Raw genomic sequence first — 16,786 nt, 5'->3', positions numbered from 1 at the left:
CTTTCCACTTCCAATTACTCCTATCACTAATGTGGAAGGGTTCACGTTGTGAATCTGTAGATTCAAACCTTGCCCAAGTCCTGTGTGTATAAGGACCCTAGAGTCATTGTTGAACTGATTTTATACAATAAACTATTTATTAAAAAGTAAATTTGGATTAATGGGAGATATCCCACTCAGAAGAAGATGTGACAGACTAAGAATGTGTTTGACACTGAGAGCAGTATGTGGGGGATATTGCCTGCTTGTGCGAAGTATGGAAGACTCCGCCAATGCAAGCTCCAAAAAGGACAGAACTGGATTTAATAAACTCATCTTCCCAGAAAATAAGCCTCATTCTCAAAGGTGCACCATTAGTGTTTATGGAGACAGGGTGCCTCAGGGCACTGCTAATGAGCTATAGAGCCTTTTTCCTGTAGTTCAGCAGTTTGAATCCAGCTCAAATAAAGTTGTTCACATCTAACTGATATTTGGTAGACCTTCTATAAAATGAGTTTGAGCCCCAGTTCTAGATCCCTCATCGCAGATTTACCATCATGCTTGCACTAGCTTGTCAGCACCTTGGAGCAGGTACTGTCTCTTACTCTGTGTCTACATACAACGCCTAGCACAGAGGCTTTGATCTGCATTGGCTCTCCTTGCAAGAACCACTGAAGCAGGGGACAAAGTTTTCTTAGTCACCATAACTTTGAGAGAGTTGGCAACAATGACCATTGCCTCTCATACATTGGAGGAGGGCAGGAGAGTTGATGAAAAAGCAAAAGAAAGATGGAAACACAATTTAATCTTTTAAAGAAAAATCTTAAGATTTTCAGCTAGTCTCATGATTTTTGAACTTGGCTGCTCCTCAAGGGCAGTATAGGGGGTGAAGTTGGAATATCCTGGTACCTTGGCAATCCTTGGTACTTTTGTACTGGCATCTTGGGGCTGTCGATAACTTGGAGCAGCCCTTAAGCTTCAAGCCTCAAGTTGGAGCAGCCCTTAAGCTTCCATATGGTTCTAGTGAATCCTAATGCAGAAACAGGGCCTTAACAGATGGATGAAAGGGAAGCAATGTATTGGCCAAGTTGCTGAGATGCTGAGATGATTCTGTATTGGGTTCATGACTTCTGGAGTTTCATTCACGGTCACTTTGATAGCTTAAAATTTTGAATATCTGTAAGAAAGCTTAAACTTTTTTTAAAGTCTATTCTTAGTAAAAACATTACTTGAAAAAGTATCATCTTATGCACAGTTCCCAATTTTTTACCTTGTAATAGTGTCACATTATATTTATTCATTTATTTTAAATAAACAGACACGTACATGAAGCCTGGTCCACATTACAGTCTAGTGGTCTGCAAAAGTTCTTCATGCAGGTTTTTTTTTTTTGAATTAAGTATGTATTCAAAAACAAATTCAAACCATTATGAAAAGAAATAAAAAAATCTGTCTTTGGATGAACCATCCAGTGCCTAGTTTTCGCCTGGGGCTGATTTTCACAGCTGAGTTACAGTCCCACAAACACTGGCTTAAAATGGAAATGTTGCCAGAATTTAAACTATAGTAAAGTTAGTGGGCACCATTATAATACTGTAAACATAGTTTGATCACAGAAACATTTTCAGCTCAGAATATTGTGTACAATATCTTAACTGTATTTTAAGGCTAACTGTAACTGCCATAGGATACAAACACGAGGCTTTCTTAAGCATAATAAAGCAGAGAGACAGAAATATAATGGCATGAGACAATCCGTGTACACCTGTCCCCTTCATTTTAATATATCTGATACTAGATTTAAGGGCTTTGAAATGAGGAATTAGGAAGCATGCAGCTACCATTTAAATTGACTATTAAAAGATTAGAGGCTTTTAAAATTGATAGAACATCAGGATCAAACAATATGCATGCAAAAGAGCCAAAGGAAGTAGGAAGAGAAATTGGAGAACCTATATTAGAAATTTTAGACCCTTGAAGACTGGCAAAGTCTAATATAATGGCATTATTTAAAAATGGCCTGGGGACACATTGGGAAAACACGAAACACATCTTTTGGCATAAGCAATGGAGAATGTCCTAGATAATATTTTAAGGTATCAAATGAGCGGAACACTGGGAAAAGCATTGCGTGATTAAGAAAAGAAAATCTAATTTTAGGGTGGTGTGGCGGGGGAGGCCTTATGTCTGACCAATGTATTGGAATCCTTGATCATTATTATTTCTGCCAGGGTAGACAAGGCAATGCAACAGACATCCTATACTTAAATTTTCAAAAATTGTTTGACAAGGTTCCCTAGAAGAGGTTAATGCTAAGATATAGAGTCACAGAATAAGTAGAAAGTTGGTCTAATGGATTTAAAATTGGCAAAAAAACATAAAACAAAGAATCACACACTAGCAATCTAGGGAGGCTTTACCAACTGAAAAGGTTACTACTGGTATATTGCAGGGATTATTATAGGTCCACGGATATTCATGTAAAAAATTATAGGGTACTTACTTATTAGTGTTATCGGCAAAATTTGAAATCTTGCTTTCAATAAATTGTAAGAAATAGCAATTACTGAAAAACAATGTGTTCAAATTCTGTAGAGCTAAAACCATTTTATTGTTGGTACAAAAAAAAAAGACGATGATGGAGAGAGAGGAGAGAGACAGAGAGACTGCCTGTCCAGTGCATATCAAAACCTTGGAACGATGATTCTCAGTGCAAAAACTAGAAAGGAAGAATACAGACTTGAGTGGGAGTGCTATAGCGCATCTCCTGAGTTGATCAGGCGATTGGGGTAGTAAAACTACCCAAGACATTAGCTGAGGATAGAATTGTTCAGCCAAAGTTTGTTCAGCCAAACATCTCTAACATGTTTAAAGCATTTGGTCTTTGAAGAGTGAAGCTCATCGTATTTTATTGGGGTGGAGGGGTGTATGACAAAGGAAAACATTTTATTGACTAACTGTAAAAGAAATCTTAAGATCATTACTCAAAAGAAACAGTTCACCCCAGAAAATAACACAGTTTGGATGATAAATTAATATTGGGAAGCCTGGGTACCAAAAAGTTTTAATTCTAAATTGTTCTACAGACAGGAATCTGAGATGCATTAAATCCTTTGCTCTGCCTCAAAGTGCCAGCGAAGCCACTTCATGACTGCTGCGTGCCCTCATGCAGAGTGGATCAGTCATGTACTCACTCTCATTCTGATTCCAAAACCCCACCCTTCTGGTTTTAATTTGGATAGCATTGTAAGTACGTCTAAACTGCAGGGAGAGTCCTAGACAATCGACTATTTCAACCACCTCTACAGATAAGAATAACTGTAATGGAAAAGAGAGATACCTGAAAGAAATGATAAAATTGAGAGCCATCCCACTGAAGTGCCTGCACAATGCCAGCTGGTGGTATTGATGACCCACTGAAGGACGAACAGAGAGAACACAGAAGTGGCTTTTTTGGGTTGTGGAGAGGATAGAGCTTTTTTTTCCCCTGCGCCCCCAGGGGGTCTATCCTGCCAAGTGTTCCTCTGAAAAGATCACAAAAGTTCACTCCTGGAACAAATTGTTTCTATAAATTGTGATACTAGAAATGCAAACATAGATAAACTTGCTGAAATAAACTGACAGGGTGCCAGTTTGCTTTCAACAGTGGCAGAGGACCAAGCCTGACATAGAGAGCAGAAAAGTGTATGCTTTTAGAAATAGTTTCTCAACTGATAAGGTAGGAGTGAAAAAATGGATGAACACGCTAGAAGTTGAGAATCTGAAAAATAGTTAAATAAGGACATATCATCTATATAGGATTTTTCCAAGAAAGAATGAAATATATGCGTTAGGTATATTTAGACACAGCCATAGAACAGACAAAGGACCAAATTCTGCGTCCTTTTACTCATATTAAGTAATACCTTACTCCACAAGTAGTGCTGTTGGTCTCAGTTGGATTCCTCATTGAGGAAAGTGCTATTCAGTGTGAATAAGGGTGGCAGAATTGGGCCCTAGGCTAAGAAAAACGAGAGGAAAACTCCCTCCTAGAATGAGATCAATTGAAATAACTAAAGATAAGATCAAAGCTAAAGTTTAACATGTAAAAAGTTTGGGCTAGTAATGAGCCAGTTGTTTACAAGCAAAAACAAAATGGAGTTGAAAGATGAGTTTGACAATAAATAAAGGTAAATAAAAGACCCAAGGAACAATGGAAAGATGAATAAAGTCCTAATGGCAAATATGATGATTCTTACAGCAAGGAAGCATAAATTCCTGAGAGAGAATTTAGTTCATACTCATCAAAAAGAAATACAACTGATCATAATCTCCATGAAGAAGCAGAGTTTTGTTTAATGAACATGTTTATGCCAAAGTCCCATGCCAAACTGCACTCACAACTTACAATTGACTTCAATGGGAGTGCCTCACATAATGGTATCAGAATCTGGCTGATTTCAGTTGCAGCACTTATGGAGCGAGGGATTGTTATTTATTTATTTATTTGTTCAGTCATGTAAGGCAACTTTTGGCTCCATGATCTTGCTGGTATTGTGTGCCAGGCTGGTCCTTTGATAGAATTAACACCAGCTGCCAAAAACCCTGAGTGGCTATAATATCAGCGAGGAATTTTGTGGGTTGTGGCTGCACTCACTTATCCCAAGTCATGCGCATACTCAGGCAGTTGTGGGGTAGAGGGTGGCACAGGAGCTGTTCTACTGCTTTTACATTGCTAGAATAGGAGGCAATTCTCTTCTGGATGGCTCTGATCATTTTAGGGGTGCTTTGTGCCAGTGGCATTGGCATAAAGCAGACTTAATATAGCTGTGGGTCTATGCTACAGCCTTAGCACTCCATTAATATCAGTTTTTTGAAGTCACATGAGAACCAAGACAGAGTTTTCAAATCTGGGGCATACACATCACAACATTTGCAACAAATATCACAATTTGAGCTGGCTGAGGGAGGACAATTTGGTTTTGTGACAACTTGTGAGGTTTAAAAATTTGTTTGGGTTTTTTCCCCCTGCATTAGAATGAAAACAAATCCTTTTGAAGGTGCTCACAAAATAGAATTGTGTCAGAGGGTCTGTTATCATACCTAACAGAGCTCTCTTGCTCTCTCTCAAATCTCCTCTGAGCCCAAGAAACGGCCCTGTTCAAAACTTCAGTCAGGATCAATGTGTTTCCAGTTTGACGATGCGGCATGTTTTGCTGAAAAAAAGTTTTGTTCCAACCCACTCTAAATACAATACAAAACAGATGGAGCTGCAATCTAGCCATCTTCAAACACTCTGACACCTTCATATTTATTTAAAAGGGAAAAGGGAAAAACACTGAGAAATTGTTTCTAGTCTCTATAAACCTGTCCTGAGGAACAGCAGTATTATCATACTGCAGTCCAAATACACAAACAATAACATTAGTCAGAATATTCATTCCTAAAACAATTCAAACACCGTTCAGAATACAATCCTTTTATACAACATACCTCATTTAACAACCATTAATACATTTGCCATCTCAAATCTTGTGCATCTAGTAATGACTTATTTTTATTCATTGAGCTGATTCACGTTATCTGCAGACCTATACTAATCAGGTGGAGTGTAATGTGCACTGTGTGCTTGCCAGCTATTTTTTAAACTTTAGGCACTACACAATTTACAACATTGGATAAGCAGAAATTATAAATGTTCTTTTCTCGTGTAACATAACAAGCCAAGAATCTGAAAACCCTTGACCAATTTTGCATTTGAGAAACAGCCCATTGCTTATATCTAACCTGACCCAATCCCTTAATTATGCCATAATGATTACAGACAACACTACACAAAATCTACACATCTTGTTTGGCAGTGCATCAGACTGAAACAAATTGTCAACCTGGTATTAAACAGTTGTTTCTTTCTGATGGTCTGATTCAACCGGGCACCCTTGACTCCCAGTAGACCAAGTCTTGTGATCCATATTCAGTTCTTACTCAGAAAAAGTTCTGTTGACTTCAGTGAGCAATTTGCCTGAGTGAAAACAGCAGGGTTCAGTGTGGTGTTATTAATTAACAATTTGTGAGTGGACAAAGGCCAAATTTCATTGAATAAGTTATTTGCTATGAATTATTCACCCAACTTGACAAACTGAGCCTCAACATGGAACTATGAAGTTATAGTCATTTTACCAATAGGGAATCTGAAAAATTGTATTTAGATTATAACTTGTCAGGAGTGTCAAAGCCAGCGACTGACATAACAGGTAGTAGAAGACAGGACTCTAGACTTCCAGTTCTTTGCTGTATATATTTGCCTGCATGCTGTTCTAGTTACACAGTTGTCTATATTCCTAGGAATAAAGATTACATATTGGAAGTACACTGTACTAGTATCATGCACAGGGGAAACTGAGAAGATTGTTGCCAAATAGCATTCTTTGGCATAGGGCATTACTGGAATCTGTGAAAAATATCAGCTAGTACCACCTAGTGAAGTGAAAAATCTCCAAACCATTAAGCAAAATAGAGATTTTTGGGACAGATCCTGAGCCCCACTGCAGCATAGCCATCTTTCAAGGATTCCTCCGAGGTTAAGTCAGATCCTGCACGAGTGAGGGAGGCATCTTGTAGAACACTGTCATATTTCAGAGTAGTTCTGAGGCTACTCTAAACTACACTGGAGAATGAGGTAATCATCCCAGGACTAGGTAGCTGCACGTGGCTCATTGCAGCCCCTCTTTTGCTTCAGCTGTACCCAGAACTTACTGAGGAGCACTGAGAATCTAAGACTCTGGATCTGATTTAAAGTCCATTGAAGTCAATAGATGTGTTTTTTTCCCCATTGACTTCAGTGGGCTTTGGATTAAGACTGTTTCTAAAAATAGAGAATTTCTTTTCACATGCTTTGAATGATCATATAATATAATAAGAGTTAAAAATCCTGTACTCCAATCACAATGACGATACCATTTGGCATTAACAGACACATTCCATAGCCTTATTCATAAGGAGATTTTCTATCTTGTTTTGCAAATGTTGATGGAAAGTCCTTGAACTGAACACGTGAATCCATTATTTCATAAAAAAATTAATATGGGGTTGTTATTTTAGTGGGAAAACATTTCACGGTAATCCTTACATTAAGCAAGCTTTCATCATAATTCTAGATACCTAGTAGGCTAGGTACAAAGATACATACAGCTATCACAGAAGAGAGAAAATGGCATTTTTACTATTAGTTTCCTTTGTGTTAGCCCTTATGGAAAAGTCGTCTAGAATTTAATAGGGATGAAATTAATAGGATTCTAGAGAAAGTAGTCTTAGAGCCTATAGAATTTAGTGGAGAAATTGGTATCCATTCAATAGGATTTGTATATAATTCTATAGTAGGGATATACAGTTCTATTACATCTTATTTGATGGCCCAGAAAATGTACAGAAATTTACTATTAAATTCTAAAGGACTTTTACAAAAGGGTTATCCAATGACCTATTGCAACATATTATAGTATCCTCAGTGGTTAAATAAACTGTGGTTAGGAGGGTCTATGTCTTTCACTATTTTTAAATAGGTCTTTTATTCACTATTTCAACCCCAAACATTTATAGGTACTATAATCTGTGCCATCTGTATGAAGATCTTATATCCTCCTCCCCACCCAGAGATTGATAGTTACCACCATATGTCAGAATGAGATGTTCAAACTTTACAACACTGAAGGATGCATTGGCAACTTTCCAGAAGCTTGAGGGCCACACCTAATTTACATACACATTTACATACAATTTATTATCATAAATGCACACAATTATAACGGTTGATTGGACTTATACTATATCTTCCTTGATAGCTGAGTAGACAATACTTGTAGTTTGCGTTCCCCAGCAATAAAAACCTGCAGCTGATCAGCTTTGAACTCACCCCGCAATTGCTATTATTTATTGAGCACCATCATTGTGCTTAGTGCCTTAAAAAAAAGAGAAAATGATGGTCCCAATCTTGCCGAGCTTACAACCCAGTTAGACAGAGAAAAAAGTTCAGAGACATATAATAGAAGATTTCCACTTTCAGAATAGCATAAATATGTTATCCCGTTTTCAAAAACTGCACTTTTATAGTGTGTAATTTTTCATTGTTTTGAACCATAGAAACAGAAGTGTGTGTGTAGGCATGTGAATATGCTAATCAACCTTAACATGAGGGAGCAAACAGGAATAAGCAGATATATGTTACATAAATGCCCCCACCCTGACTCAGCAGGGGAAAGCAGTCCTGAGAGGCTGGGAAAAGGGAATGGCAGACTTGGGTGCTCTGGGGCATTTCTCCTTCCATCCAGAATACATACATGGAGGTGTGGAGGTGGCAGGGAAGGAGAAGAGGTTTCTCTTCCTCTACCTGTTGCCATTGGCTGGGTCGTGGGCTGGAAAAGTGAGATCTGATTGTCTCTCATACTCTTCACCTTCTGGTATGTGAAGCCCTCTGGTCCATAGAGCATGCAGCAGCAATTCAGGATGGGCAGAAATGGTGTCCCTAGCTTGTGCTTGCCAGAAGCTGGGAATGAGCGACAGGGGATGGATCACTTGATGATTACCTGTTCTGTTCATTCCCTCTGGGGCACCTGGCACTGGCCACTGTCAGAAGACAGGATACTGGGCTAGATGAACCCTTGGTCTGACCCAGTAGGGCCATTCTTATGTTCTTACGTTCTAATTTATCTAGTTTTCAAACCCTATTATAGTCTTGGCCTTCACAACATCTTCTGGCAAGAAGTTCCACAGGTTGACTGTGTGTTGTGTGAAGAAATACCTCCTTTTGTTTGTTTTAAACCTTCTGCCTATTAATTTCATTTGGTGTCCCCTAGTTCTTGTGTTATGTGAAGGAGTAAATAACACTTCCTTATTTACTTTCTCCACACCAGTCATGATTTTATAGACCTCTATCATATCCCCCCTTAGTCGTCTCTTTTCCAAGCTGAAAAGTCCCAGTCTTAGTAATCACTCCTCATACAGAAGCCATTCCATAACCCTAATCATTTTACTTGTTCTTTTCTGAACCTTTTTCAATTCCAATATGTCTTTTTTGAGATGGAGTGACCACATCTTCACACAGTATTCAAGATGTGGGTGTACCATGGATTTATATAGAGGCAATATGATATTTTCTGTCCTATTATCTGTCCCTTTCTTAATGACTCCCAACGTTCTGTTTGCTTTTTTGACTGCCACTGCACATTGAGTGGACGTTTTCAGAGAACTATCCACAATGATGCCAAGATCTCTTTCTTGAGTGGTAACAGCCAATTTAGGCCCCATCATTTTATATGTATAGTTGGGATTCTGTTTTCCAATGTGCATTACTTTGCATTTATCAACATTGAATTTCATCTGCCACTCTCTTGCCCAGTCACGCAGTTTTGAGAGATCCTTTTGTAGTTCTTCGCAGTGTGCCTGGGACTTAACTACCTTGGGTAGTTTTGTGTCATCTCACTGTTTTACCCCTTTTTCCAGATCAATTATGAATATTTTGAATAGGACTGTTTCCAGTACAGATCCTCGGGGGACACCACTATTTACCTCTCTCCATTCTGAAAACTGACCATTTATTCCTACCCTTTCTTTTCTATCTTTTAACCAGTTACCAGTCCATGAGAGGACCTTCCATCTTATCCTATGCCATCTTACTTTGCTTAAGAGCCTTTGGTGAGGGAACTTGTCAAAGGCTTTCTGAAAATCTAAGTACACTATATACAGTGGATCCCCCTTGTCCACATGCTTGTTGACCCCTGCAAAAAATTATAGTAGATTGGTGGGGCATGAATTTCCTTTACAAAAACCATGTTGACTCTTCCTCAACTATGTGTCTGACAATTTTGTTGTTTACTATAGTTTCAAACAGTTTGCCTGGTACTGAAATCAGGCTTACCAACCTGTAATTGCTGGGATCACCTCTAGAGCCCTTTTTAAAAAATTGGCATCACGTTAGCTATCCTCCAGTCATTTGGTACAGAAGCTGATTTAAATGATAGGTTACAGACTACAGTTGTTAGTTCTGCAATTTCACATTTGAGTTCCTTCAGAACTCTTGGGTGAATACTATCTGATCCTGGTGACTTATTATTGTTTAGTTCATCAATTTGTTCCCAAACCTCCTCTAATGATGCCTCAATCTGGGACAGTTCCTCAGATTTGCCACCTAAAACGAATGACTCAGGTCTGGGAATGTCCCTCAGATCCTCAGCCATGAAGACCAATGCAAAGAATTCATTTAGTTTCTCCACAATGGCCTTATTGTCCTTGAGTGCTCCTTTAGCATCTTGATCGTTCAGTGGCACCACTGGTTGTTTAGCAGGCTTCCTCCTTCTGATGTACTTAAAAGAAATTGCTATTAGTTTTTGAGTCTTTGGCTAGCTGTTCTTCAAATTCTTTTTTGACCTTCCTAATCATATTTTTACACTTTATTTGCCAGAGTTTATTCTTCTTCCTATTTTCCTCACTGAGATTTAACTTCCACTTTTTAAAGGATGCCTTTTTGTCTCTCACTGCTTCTTTTACTTTGTTGTTTAGCCACAGTGGAACTTTTTGGTTCTCTTACTATGTTTCTTAATTTGGGGTATACATTTAATTTGAGCCTCTATCATGGTGTCTTCATGTCACCTCCATATTGGTGCACATATCAAAATTCATGTGGCAGGAGTGGGGCCGAGTGGTTCGGAGTTTGGGAGGGGGCTCAGGGCTGGGGCAAAGGGTTGGGGTGTGTGTGCGGGGGTGAGGACTCTGGCTGGGGGTGTGGGCTCTGGGGTAGGGTCGAGGGTTGGGGAGTGGGGGTGAGGGCTCCGGCTCGGTGTGTGGGCTCTGGGATTGGGCCAAGGATGAGGGGCTTGGTGTGCAGGCTGCCCCAGGGTTACAGCAGGGAGAGAGGACGCTTCCCAGCTCTCCCTGCAGCAACACCTGAGCAGAGGGAAGGAGGTGCCTCTCCCCGCCATGTCAGGTTGGGGCCAGGGAAGGGGTGCATCTCCCCTGGTTGCAGCGGGTCCAGGGCTGGGCTGCATTGGGGCTGGCTGGGAGGGGCGCTGGAGCCCTGAGTTTCAGTGTGGCACTTAATAGACTGCTGTGCAGCCACACAGCTTAGAGGGAACTTAGGTAGTACCCATAGTAAACAAAGAAGGGGCTGTGGCCTATGGATGCATGATCTGCATTATTATAAGAGACCTCACCATATGGCAATAGTGCAGACTAGTCACCCTGGTTATGGTTGGTGTAGCACTGTAGGGATAGCTCTAGAATCTGGTTGATTCTTTCTGTTTGGCAATTTGACTGAGGATGGTAGGCAGAGGACAGATGCATGGAGACACCCTACTAGATGTAGGGCCTCATGCCAGGAGAAGGCAGTGAACTGGGGCCCCTGGTTGGAAGTGATGTGATCCAGGAGGCCATGAAAAGTGACTACATTGTTTATCCAGAGTCATGCAGTTTCCCCTGCAGAGGGTAGACCCATGCATGGAATGAAGCTCTGAAGTAGGGCAGTGAGGGGTTCGGCATGTTTTGAAAAAATTTAGATGAACTTCCAGTAAAAATTTGCAGAGTCTAGAAAATGTTGTAGGTTGTGCACATTTCGGGGGCTGCCCATTCATGGACAGCCTGGACCTTTTGTGGGTCCATCTTGATTCCTTCCGGGGGGCAGGACGAAACCCAGGAACACAGTCGAGGGCTAATCAAACGCACTCTTTCCGAGTTTAGCATCGAGACTGTGTTGTTGTTGTTGTTGTTGTCTCTCCAGGACTGTGTGGATGTGAGTGGTGTGTTGGCCCAGGTTGTCTGAGAAGATCAATATATCATCTAAGTGTATGACTACAATCTGGGCTAGTAGTTCTCCTTGCACATTGCTAATGAAGGGCTGGAATGTGGCTGGGGGATTAGTCAATCTGACTGTCATCATTAAATATTCAAAATGACCATAGTGGATTTGAAAGGCAGTTTTCCATTCATCCCCTTCTTGTCCCCCTTATAAATGAGGATGAGCACAGTAGGTGGAGAATATGAACTAAACCTTTTCAGATTGTAATTTTGAGGAGATATTGGAAACAAGATGGATGTCTGGATTTGCAGGCCCTTTGTAATGCACTGTGCCCACAAGAGTGCAGGAGAATGGCAGGTGCATTGCAGCTGGGCTTTGGGGACAAACCTGTCAGCTTTCAGTGGTTTCAGAGGTGGGGCATGTTGTGGAATCAGCTTATGCATCCAGCTCACATCTTGATTATTCATGGACAGGAAACTGATCTTGGGGTTTGCACTGGAGTGAATTTGGGAGACAGGTTTTAGCCGGAACATGGGTTGTGTCACCCATTTATGTATGGGCACTGAACATGGTTTGTTCTGAAATGCTCACAAGATGGGTGTGACAGGGCATTGTCAATCCTGATTGCATGGATCGGGTCTGGAGGTGAACTGTGAGATCACTAGAGTCTGTATACTGGTTGTGCAGTGATTACACAGAGGAAAATCAGGTATGATGGATATGTTTATCTGACAAAGGGACTGATATGTGGTTGGGAGAAATTAGAGAGTGGATTGATGGGAGGCAGATACCAAAGGGTGCGGTGGGATCATAGCCAAGCTATTCTGATGTCCCCTGTGGCTGTTGTCTAATGCAGGTCAGAGGCTCAAAGGAAAACATGTGACCTGGAAGATAACTGGTGGACCCTAATGGCTTGGAGGAAGAAGGACAGACCTTCATTATTCTCAAATTGAGGTATCCTTCATGTGTACCCTCATTCCCCTTGTTGGGGAGGGCAAGAGGATTCAGAGGTGGTCTGAGTCCTAGGGTTAGTTTGAATGGAGCCAACCCTGGTTATTGATTATTTGGCAGGGGAGGCCATTAATACTGCACTGAACCTAAAGAAATACCTGATATTTTGTAGAATGTTTAGTGCTCCCCCCTATAAAGGCTAATGAAGTTGTGGCCTTCGGTGCTAAAATCCATTGCTGAGTCTGTTTTTCATTCTTCTAAGTATCCCGATCAATGTACTAATTTTAAGATGTGATATACCATATATGTTAAAAAATGAATGGTCTCAGTAATTATGTGGTATAATGGTGACACATAAAAAGCAGGGATATATTCCTTTATGATTGTCTGGTCCCTTGCTGCAGTTGGATTGTCCATATAGATAGATAGATATATTCTTTAAATTTGGCTGAGTCGGATAGCTGCAGCCTGAAGTGGCCATTTTGCAACTGGCATGTTACACCTTCATCTTCCGCATGGTGAGCTAACAATAACAGGCTAAATAGAAAAGTTTTTTGGGGAGGGATTTGGATGAAGACAAGCTGGCCATCTGACACACAAGGAGGGTTAGAAAGTGCTGTTCCCTGTGGATTTGCATAGTAGAAGTCTTTGAGACTATAGGAACCAGAGAGCTCTAAAAATTCAGAGGTTCAGGTAAGTTTGGATAAACTTCTCAAAATTTACTCATCCTTCCCTATTTTCCCCAAACTCATATTTCTATTGTCCTGATCCCCCTTCCTCCTTACAACTCACCATAGTCATCCTGACCTCAAGAGGGCCACGCTTTCTTCCTAACTCCTTTAATAATAACAATTATTATTATTAATACTAATAAATCAATAATACATTGTTCTTATGTAACACTTTTCATCAGTAGATCTTAAAGTGCTTTACAAATGAAGTATCATCCCCATTTTTCAGATGGGGAGATTGAGATGTAGATAGGTGACATAGTTTGCCTAAGGTCACCCAGTTGGCCAATGGCAGAGTTGATAGTTGAACCCATTAGGCACAGTGGACCATGCAATCCACACTCTGTAGTTCCCTGCTTTTGTGACATACTGCATTGGGCAGTGCAGCTCTGCCATTCTCTCTCTTTTTAAGGTTTTGGTTGATTGCCTTATTCAAATCTAGTGAACCCAGGTTTCCCTTGGGTCAGAGATGCCGTAGAACATTTTGCCCCTTCCTCTGATCTCAGCAGAGATTGCCTGATTAGTTGAGACTGAAAGATGGATTTCAGCAAAGAAAGAATTATTACTGGAATTGATAACCAAAGAGAGGGGAGATGTATGTAGCCAGACTTTATACTTGGAGACAAGTTTCATTTCAGCTCATTTTGGATCTAGTTCAGGAAAGCATCTCTATTAAGGAAAGAACTTGTACTTTTTGCTATTGCTTAAGTGGTTTCCTGAATAGGAAGTGCTTTCTTGAGATTTTTAGGCTGGTTCTTAATATTTCCAAACTAGTTTGCCATTCACTAGATTTCTAAATCTAGAAAGAAATATGCAGGAATTGTGCAAATTCTTTACCGTTTAAAGGTTTGTTTAATTTTTAATTTCCAGGAATTGAGCAAATTATTCATATACTATATTTATATTAAAAATCTTGAAAAACATTAGGATTTATTTAAGTATTTGAAAACCATCTCTAAAATGTATCTGACAATTGTAGTTAATAAAGCCAAACAACTAGAAGACACTAATATAACTGGAATGTAATACCTGTTACCTACATTGCTTGCAAAATATCATGGTGCCTACAGCTGCCCCATGTCAGTTTTGGTCTTAAAGTCTCTGGCTATCACTTATATAACTAAATGTTTCAGTGTTACATATTAACATATCTGTGCTTTAGCAGGCATCCAGTGTCTGAATGTGCAACACATTATCTTTGGATATTGAACTACATTCATTCTTGCTCTCTTTTTTACCTGATTAAGAAGAATGGGCACAAAAGTTGTTTTGAATCCCTTTGACTGGTTTCCTTTCCAATGTGTGTTGATAAGAGCCATGGAAGAAAGAGAAAGGAAATAAAAGAAGAATGTTTTCCTTCATTTTCCTATGGAAAATAGCTGCTATAATTGCAAGAATCCCAATAACATTGTTTGTTATATTAATTCAGTTGGAACAATCATGCCACCTGCAGTTGTGACTCTGCATGCTTTACATTGCTGAATGTAGTCATTTCTATTTCCCAGTAAGAGTGAGTTGTAAACCAATTACTGTGTTGTGTGTGAAAAAAAAGGTAATTAATCCCAAATCTATATTAAAAAAAAAAAAAAAGTTCTTAACAAAGCATAACCAAAATCGTGCTTTTCTCATATCTATAATCCACTTGACCAAAATCCAAAGTGCTTCCCAAAAATAAGAGATCAACAACAGGTAGGATAGGGCTTTGGCTGGTGTTTGCATTTCATAGATTGCTTTTGTTTTCACATTTTCATGCCTCAGGGAACAATATGTGAGGCCAAAATGATATGAGCTGTGGTTTTTCAGGGTAATTTTGATCTGGGGTGGATGAAATACTGTGAAAAGATAATGGCTCCCTTAAGTATGAAAAGGGCAGTGCACAACAAAAACTGCACAGCCTTACTCCAGGAACAAAAACAGTAAAGCAAATAAGAGGGCATGCCAGCAATGACAGAATTCAATAATTGTGTCAATGTCACTTTAAAAGTTGCAGATATCTAAAGTATCTCTAGTCCCAAAGTGTCTCATCTGCTTTCTAATTTTCCACAAGATGCTTTTAATATTTTGAGATTGATATTGAACCACAGGGGTCTAAAAGGTTTCAAAAACTCTTGCATGTGCATTTGGAACCAAACAATCAATTAGATTAATAAAGAGGAATTGTAATTTATATATGAAGCCTGCATGCTCTTGTGAGATGTATGTTGCTGAAAAAGTAAGACATGAGAAACTGGGCCCTAGTAACAGTATGGAGGGTGCTGTGACACTGACAAGAGGTGGGAAAAGAAGCATGGCCCACAGAAAAGAGGCAGAGTTATCAACAACTGGCTAAAGTTAAGCAGATGCTTCCCCCATTGCAAGCATGGAAGACATCGGAGAAAGTGCTGACATTAATACATGTCTGAGTAATCATAGTCCAAAAAGCACTTTGTCATGATGCCACACAATGGATTTCTGCACATGCACAGAGAGTAGTTGGTAGCAATGGGATTGCCAATGGCCACTAGTAGCTATCTTGACTTGGCTGGGGCTCCTCTTGCTTTAGAGATATTGCCTTTAGTCAGTGTGTATTCCTTGTCTCACAAGCATGCTGCCATCTCTTTCCTTGTTCTCATCCTGAAGGAGCACAGGCTGCAGAGTTCTGTGTTTTGCCACCTGAGAGGCATTAGACATGCCTTTGCTTCTGTCTCTCCCTGCTGCAGGAGGCTGTGATTGGTATAGCTATGTGCCCTGGCTCAATATCCCTTGCTCTTGTGCACTGCATTATGGGAGCTGCAGCTTCAATACTTTTCCTTATGGACTCAGTCACTGTTTGTGTTGGAAGAACTTTGATAGACCCATTTCCCATTGGAGAACGCAGTTCATTTGAAATGCTTTGTGAAAGCATATCAATGTTGCCCAAATTTTGTTAAGGCGAAAAATATCAGGAATAAAAAAGTTCTGACAGTGTCAAACCATCCTGTTTCAGTAGTGTTGAAACAAAACATTTAGATTTTCCATTTTCAAACAAGTTTTTATTTCATTTTTATTTTGTTTTATATTATATAGTGTAATATAATATAACAAATGGTCAAAAACTAAAAGAAGTATTTTAATTGATCTGAAACATTTTTTCCCCCAAAATTGTCTTTTATAGAGCATTTCAAAATGCTCAGGTTTTGTTCTCTTCCAGAACAAAGCCACATTTCAAAATCTCAAAATCCCCACAAAACAGAATTTTGGTCCTCAGCTCAGCTCTCTGTTGTTAGAGCTGTGTGTTTTTGCACCTCCTCCGCATCTTTTATAAGCCAATTCCCTCTGAAATTTCTGATCTATTTGATTTATCATATATCTAATAAGATTACATCCCTTATATTCCTTGCCT

At 39.7% G+C, this 16,786-nt stretch overlaps 1 long non-coding RNA gene across 1 annotated transcript in view; it reads left to right on the top strand.

Moving 5' to 3' along the window:
• Positions 1-16,786, top strand: part of LOC122462332 — a 50,711-nt gene that overhangs the window by 26,188 nt on the left and 7,737 nt on the right. Inside the window, exon 2 of the long non-coding RNA XR_006284817.1 lies at positions 12,600-12,697. This is a non-coding gene — a long non-coding RNA (uncharacterized LOC122462332). The remainder of the gene's footprint in view (positions 1-12,599; positions 12,698-16,786) is intronic.

Source organism: Chelonia mydas, chromosome 11 (assembly GCF_015237465.2).
Source record: "Chelonia mydas isolate rCheMyd1 chromosome 11, rCheMyd1.pri.v2, whole genome shotgun sequence".
Lineage (NCBI taxonomy): Eukaryota > Metazoa > Chordata > Testudines > Cheloniidae > Chelonia > Chelonia mydas.
The sequence above is the reverse complement of the archived record's forward strand: the minus strand, read 5'-3'. Positions and strand labels throughout refer to the sequence as shown.